Source organism: Delphinapterus leucas, chromosome 10 (genome assembly GCF_059928025.1).
Source record: "Delphinapterus leucas isolate spDelLeu-1000000601 "Yukka" chromosome 10, BTC_Dleu_Yukka2, whole genome shotgun sequence".
NCBI lineage: Eukaryota > Metazoa > Chordata > Mammalia > Artiodactyla > Monodontidae > Delphinapterus > Delphinapterus leucas.
Window position 1 is genome coordinate 20,772,953 of NC_143138.1, and position 8,013 is coordinate 20,780,965.

At 36.6% G+C, this 8,013-nt stretch overlaps 1 protein-coding gene across 2 annotated transcripts in view; it reads right to left on the reverse strand.

The window, feature by feature from the left end:
- The window catches only part of SLC17A2 (solute carrier family 17 member 2), a 65,448-nt gene that overhangs the window by 33,545 nt on the left and 23,890 nt on the right, over positions 1 to 8,013 (reverse strand). The window lies entirely within an intron of this gene.

Sequence of the window (8,013 nt, forward strand, 5' to 3'; positions counted from 1 at the left end):
GAAGTAGTTATGCTCTCATAAAGGCAAAACCATAGGCACATAAGCCACCAAAAATGCAAGAGTGCCATCTATTGGTAAACATATAAACAGATAAGGCATTAAGGAGCCAGGTAAAATATGTTTACTTTCAATAATGTGTCCCTTATGTAGCTTGTATAAAATGTGAAAGAAAGATGGAAGCAAAATTGACTGATGTTATAGGGTATTTTCCTGGAAAATATTTTATACTAGTAATTTATGCAAAATATAATGATATTTTTAAATGAAAAAGAAATCAGTAAAACAAGAAACATTATACAAAATGATAAATTATTGAAAGTTTTTTCCACTTCTGTCCTTCCCCCCTAGATTAGGAATAAAATTAGGATGCCAATTATTTCAATTTATGTTCAGTGTTGTATGGGATATACTAGCCAGTGTAATATGGGAAGAAAAATAAAGGTTAATGTTAAATGTCTAAATACTTCAATCAAAAGACAAAGATTATTAGAATGGATTTTTAAAATGTAAGAACTGAACATATGTTAGCTAGAACAAAAACACCTGAAATATAAAAACACAGATAAGTTTAAAATAAATGTATAGAAAAACATGTTCTATGCAAACAATAAGCATAAAAAGATTGGATTATCTATATTAAAAACAGATAAAGTAGAGTTGAAGACAGAGAACATTTTCAGAGATAGAGAGTGACATTTTATATTGGTAAAAGGGTCAGTTCACCAGGAAAGCATAATCATAAACGTGTATGAACTTAATGACAAAGTTCCAAAATACTTGAAGTAAAAATGGAAAGAATTAAAGGGAAAAATAAGCAATTCTACAATCCCAGTTGGAGATTTTAATACCTTTCATACGGTAATGATTGAATAACTAGATAAAATATATGAAAAGTCATAGAAGATCTGAAAAACCCTATCCATCACCTTGAATGAATTGATATTTATAGGATATTACACTGAATATTTGCATCCACATTCTTTTCAAGTACACATGGTTACATTCATAATGATAGACCATATTCTGGGCCACTATACAAGTCAATAAATTTAGAGGGATTTAAATCCTATAGAGTATGTTATCTGACCTCAGGAGGGATAAGTTAGAAATCAATAAAAAATAAGATATCTAGGGGAAAACCCCCAATATTTGGAAATTAAACATACTTCTAAATAATCTACCACTTTAAAAATCATAAGAAAAATTATAAAGTGTTTTGAACTACAGAATAATGAAAAATAAGGCATATAAAACTTTGTGAGAGGCAACTAAAACAGCGCCTAGAGGAAAGTTTATAGTTTAAACTGTTTACATTAGAAAACAAAGATGACCAAAAATCAAAGCTTAGATCCTGTGAAGGTGGTGTATCTAAGAGAAGACACACACCTCCATCACCACCTATAAAACTGAGATCCCAAAGGGTGATAAAGGTGAATTAGAAGTAAACAGATCTCACTTCCTGGAAACTGCAAGAATTCTGGGAACGCTGGTGCTGAGCAGAGCAGGGAACAAAGAAAAGAAAAAGAGAGAGAGAGAGAGAGAGACACTCTGGTAGGTTGTAACCACAAGCCAATTTTTATACATGTTTGGGGTAAAATTTCACATCACTTGGGTTATCAAAAAAACAACAACAAAATCAAAAAACCCTCAAGCCCTGAAGTGAGTTTACTTCTTGACTGGTAGTATGCTAGCTGCCAGGCAAAAGCAAACACAAATCACCTCTGGAGGAAAGCACTTTCATCCCAGTCCTCAAAACCACGAATAATTTTACCAGAACAATGAAGAAAGTAATAGTAAAACAACCAAGCACACAGAATGGACTGGAGGGCGAGAAGCAAGAATAGATGAATGGATACTAGTTAGGAAGTTTCAATAAATCTGTGAAAAGTGACGGGGGATGATTTGTGTATTCCTGTTTAAAGTGAGTTTCTTGTAGACAACATATAGAGGGGGCTTGATCTGTGTGTGTGTGTGTGTGTGTGTGTGTGTGTGTGTGTATTCAACCTGACAACCTCTGCCTTTGAATTGGAGTATTTAGATCATTTACGTTAAATGTGATTATTGAGGGCTTCCCTGGTGGCGCAGTGGTTGAGAATCCACCTGCCAATGCAGGGGACACGGGTTCAAGCCCTGGTCCGGAAAGATCCCACATGCCGCGGGGCAACTAAGCCCGTGCGCCACAACTACTGATCCTGAGCTCTAGAGCCCGCAAGCCACAACTACTGAGGCTGCGTGCCACAACTACTGAAGCCCGCGCCCCTAGAGCCCGTGCTCCACAAGAGAAGCCACCGCAATGAGAAGCCCGCACACAGCAACCAGAGACAAGCCCACGCGCAGCAACAAAGACCCAATGCAGCCAAAAATAAATAAGTTTATTAAAAAAATATGATTATGGATATGTGTAGATTTAAGTCTGTCACCTTATTATTACTTTTCCATTTGTTCCATCTATTCTTTGTTCCCTTTTCCCTCATTATTCTCTTCTATTGAACAACATGAATATTTTTTGATTCTATTTTATTTCTTTTTGTGGCTTATTAGCCATAATTCTTTGTTTTGTAATTTCAGTGGTTACTTTAGACTTTATAGTGTACACCATTAATTTATCACAGTCCATTTTCAGGTGATATACCACTTATATAGAATAAGAACCTTAAAATTGTTATTCCATTTCTCTTTCTTACTTTTGTGCTGGTGTTACCTTGCATTTTACTTTTATATCTTATAAATCCCACATTACATTGTTACTATTTTTGCTAAAACTGTCAACCACTTTTTACAGAGATTTAAATAACATTAAACATTTTTTTATCTATTTTCCCGTGAAGTCACAATTGCTGGTGCTTTTTATTCTTTTGTGCAGATTGGTATTTCAATTTGGTATCTTCTGTCTAAAGAACTTCCTTTAATATTTCTCATAGTTCTAATCTGCTGATTAGGTGTTTATTGCTTTTGGTCAGATAAAGAAAAAATATTTTACAGTATTTCAGCTAAGGGCTGAGTCAATTTTAAAAAACAAGATTATCCACTAACAAAATACTTAATTGTATAGGCGATTTTTAAAAATAAAACAGAAAACTTACATCTATGGTGTAATGAACATCATTCAATTCCTACATGTGACTAGACGAATTCCTTTATCTTTCATGTATCTGAAATAGCCCTTATTTCACCTTCATTTTTGAAAAATATTTTTGCTAGGTAAAATATTCTAGGCCTTTCATTACTTTACAGATTTTACTCCACTGTATTCTTGTTTGCATTGTTTCCAATGAGAAATCTGTGATCTGTGTTTGTTCCTTTATACATAATATGACTTTTGTTCTTAGCTACTTTTAAGAATCTTCTCTTTATCACTGATTTTGAGGAATTTAGTTATGTTATGTATTGGTTTAGTTTTGTTCCTGTTTCTCATGCTTATGGTTCATTGAGATTCATGGATTAGTAGGTTTATAGTTTTCACCAAATTTCAAAAAAATTCAGCCATTATTTTTTCATATATTCTTTTTTTATCCCTTCTTCCAATTTTTTCTCTCCTTTAGGGACAGCAAGTACATATATATTTGAGACTTAAAGCTTTTCCACAGCTCATTGGTGCCATAGTCACTTTTTATTTTTATTCTCTTTTCTCTCTGCATTTCATTTTATATAGTTTCTATTGCTATGCCTTCTAGTTTACTAATTGTTTCTTTTACAAAGTATAATCTGTCGTTAATCCTATCCAGAGTACTTTTTATCTCATATGCCATAGTTTCCAGCTCTAGAAGTTTAATTTGTGTCTTTTAAAAATCTTTCAGGTCTCTATTTAACTTTTTGAACATATGGAATGCAGTTATAAAAACATTCGAAATGTCTTTATCTGCTAATCCCAACACCTGTGTCAGTTCTGGGTGAATTTTGATTGATTGATTCCTCTCTTATCCTAGGATATATTTTCCTTCTTGTTTGCATATTTGTTTTTTTCCAATATTAAATTTTTATCAAGATATATTTCATATACCATAAAACACACCTTTTTAAAGTGTACAATTCAGTGGTTATAGTGTATTCACAAAGTTGTACAATCATTATCACTATCTAAATTCCAGAACATTTCAAGATCTTCAACAAGAGGCCCTATATCCTTAAGTAGCAATTCCCCATTACCTCCTCTCAGCCCCTGGCAACTACTAACCTACCTTCTGTCTCTATGAGTTTGCCTATCTTAGACATGTAATATAAAAAGAATCATACAATATGTGTTATTTTTGTGTCTGGCTTCTTTCATTTAGTATGTTTTCAAGGTCCATCAGTGTTGGAACATGTATCAGTACGTCATTCTTTTTTATGGCTTAATAATATTCCACTGTATGGATTTAACACATTGTATGTGTCCATTGATCAGTAGATGGACATTTGGGTTGTTTCCACTTTGGGGGTACTGTGAATAATGCTACTATAAACAATCATGTACAAGTTTCTATATGAGTATGTTTTCAATTCTCTTAGGTATTTACATAGAAGTAGAATTGCTGGATCACATGGTAACTATGTTTAACTTTTTAGAGAACTGCCAAACTGTTTTCCAAAAACGTTGCACCATTTTACATCCCCACAAGCAATGTATGGGCTTCCAATTTCTCCACTTGTTATTGTCTGGGTTTTTTAAATTATTATTATAGCTATCCTAGAGGATGTGAAGTGGTATCTCGTGGTTTTGTTTTACATTTACATAATGACTAATGTTGTTGAATATCTTTTCAGGTGCTTATTGGGTACTTGTATGTCTTCTCTGGAATAATGTATACTTAGATCCTTTGCCCATTTTTAAGTTGGGTTATTTATCTTTTTGTTATTGGGTTGTAGGAACTTTTTATATACAAGTTACCATTCTAGATACAAGTCCCTTGTCAGATATATAATTCACAAAAATTTTCTCCCATTCTGTGGGCTGTCATCTCATTTTCTTAATGGAGTCCTATGAAGCTCAAAAGTCTTTAATTTTGATGCTCTCCAACTCACCTAGTTTTTTCTTTTATTGCTTGTGTTTTTCGTGTCATCCAAAAAACCATTGCTAAGCTAAGATTACAAAGATTTGCCCCAAAGTTTTCTTCTCAGGGTTGTATGGAGTTTTAGTGCTTACATTTAGATCTTTGTTTCATTTTGAGTTAATTTTTGTATATGGTGTGAGGTAGGGCTCCAAATTCATTCTTTTGCATATGGATTATCCAGTTGTCCCACTATTGTTTGGTAATAAGATTATTCTTTGTACATTGAACTGTTTTGGCACTCCTGTTAAAATTAATTGACCATAAATGTATGGGTTTATTTCTAGACTCTTTACTAAATTTTATTGCCCTATAGGTTTATCCTTATGATAGTAACACATAGCCTTGATTATTGTAGTGTTATAGTAAATTTTGAAATTGCAAACTGCGAGTCCTGCAACTCTGATCTTTTTAAAGGTTGTTTTTGCTATTGTGGACCTCTTGTATTTCCAGATGAATTTTAGGATAAGCTTGCCAATGTCTAAAAGAAAAGCCAGCTGGAATTTTGATAGGCATGCACTGAGTCTGTAGAACAACTTGGGAAGTACTGCTAATTAATAATATGAAGCCTTTTAATCCATGAACATGCAATGTCTATTTATTTAGGTCAATTTAATTTCTTTCAATGATGTTTTACAAATTTCAGTGTACAATTTTGTTTTGCTTCTGTTCATTTTATTCCTAAGTATTTTGTTACTTTTGATGCTATTATAAATGATTATTTCCTTAATTTTATTTTCAGATTGTTCATTGCTAGTATATAGACATACAATGAAATTTTATATATTGATCTTGTATCCTGCAACTTTGCTGAACTCATTTATTAGATCTATATTTTTTGTATATGGATTCCTTAAGATTTTCTGTATACAAAATTATGTTATTGGCAGATAGAGTATTTGTCTTCTTCCTTTTAAATCTGGATGCCTTTTATTTCCTTGAATATTCAGTACAATGTTGAATGGAAATGGTGAGAGCACACATCCTTTTCTTGTTAGGTGTGCTATTACCAGCTCTTCCTAGGGCCAGCCAAGGAAAATGCTGTCTTTAAGTCCCAGCTCACCCCAGAGCAGGCTACAGTGAAACAGTCATCCATATCATGAGAGATATAGGTACAAACTATTTGCAAAGGATGCTAAGACTTCTTTGGAGAAGTCTTTGTCATGCTCATCATTCCGAACAGCTCAGATAAGTCTTCTCTCAGGCTATTTTTTTAAAACCTATAATCCTGTGTCCTCTCTTCTTACCTCTGGGCGTTGCTTCCTTTCTCCCCTTTGCTCATCTGAAAAATTTGTCCTCAAGATCACTTTTGCAGTGTGCTCTTATCAAACCTCTGCTAAGCTCTCTTTCTCAGAAGCCTAGGTCTTCTCTTTCATTTTCATTTTCTTCCAGTTCACATCATTAATATATCCTAGAGGAGAGAGAAACAGCTCTCTAGAAAACCAGTAGCCATCATGGATTCTGGTATTTTCTGGCACTATTCGCCATGTTAACTTGCCTACCACCTCCAACATGTACATACACACACTCTGCTCACACTCCACAGACATACCCCAGCGCACATATCACACAAACACAAACCATGTACCACAGTCCACACCTAGCACACACCACCACACACCCCACAACATACACTATACACACACATACACACACGTACCAGACACCATATCACACAAATCACACACATGCAAGCATGTATCACAGACTACATATAGCACAAACCATCACACATCTCACATATCACCCACGCCACACTACATACATTACACGCATGTGTGCACACCTCCTATGATGTGTGTTTAGTGCAGCATAAAGTTACTCTCTTGTTTAACACATACCACTATGCCTGGAGCCACTCTAGACACTCGAGATTCATCAATTAAAAACACAGACAAAACTCCCTACCGCTGTGGAATTTGCATTCTCATGCAGGAGGCAGACAATAAGCAAGATAAATAAAATAAATAAAATATTCAGTAATAAGTGCCATGGGAACAAAAGAGAGCACTGTTAGAGGGCTTGGGAGTGGGGGAGGGGTGCAACTGTAAACTAGGTGGTCAGAGTAAGCCTGGCTGAGAAGAGACACCTGAAGGAGTTGAGGGAAGGCACCCTAGGGATATCTAAGGGATGACTGTTCCCCACAGAAGGAGCAGCCAGAGTCCAGGCCTTTTTAAGGAGACTCCAGTGACCCACTCGCCATTCTGGGTCTTCAGCTTCCTACAGCCCAGACTCACAGGGTCAAGCCCAGCCTCACTTACTGGAGGGGATGCATCCCCCATGGGGCAGCTCCGATTGGTCTCTCCCTAGGCTCACCTTTGGAGAACAAATCTCTGAAGCCTCATCTGCATCCCTCTCCCCTTTAAGACCTGCAGCTCTCTGTGTGAACCAGTCCCTCCTTCATGGAACAAGAAACAGGTGCAAGATGGGGCAGCTGTCACAAGACACTCCCCATCATGAGGTTGATGCTTTTGTCTTGCTTGTGTTGCCTGTAGTGGCAGTCTGTTTTCTTTTGGGCATTCACTAGCTTCCTTTTCCTGATCCTTTGACAGGACAAATTTGGGGTGAGCTGTGCCTACGTCCAGAGTCACAGCCACAACAATGAAAGTCGTGGGAATCTGTAAGGAGTCATCATCGGATCAGGGATACAGGGGCTCGTTCTTTCTCTTCTGTCTGTGTGCTGGTTGCCTCAGGAGTAGCTCTGTCCTGTACTGTGTGCAGGGCCTGCTACTACAGGACATGCCTGAGCACGATGATTCAGTCACCTGGTGGCAAAATGGCAGAAGGCTCTGTGGGCACCCAGGAGGATGCGGTGCTGAAGAGAGACTCCTGTTTGGGTGGGAAGAGAGGAACCTGTTTCACAATTTTGCCTCCAGACTGAGCTGCTGGACCAGCAGGACTGTGGCTGCACCCAACTCCCCCCAGCCTCCATCTGTGGGTCCGTTGCCCTGAGCACAGGCTTCCGTGAGCTTTCAAGGTCAGCAGC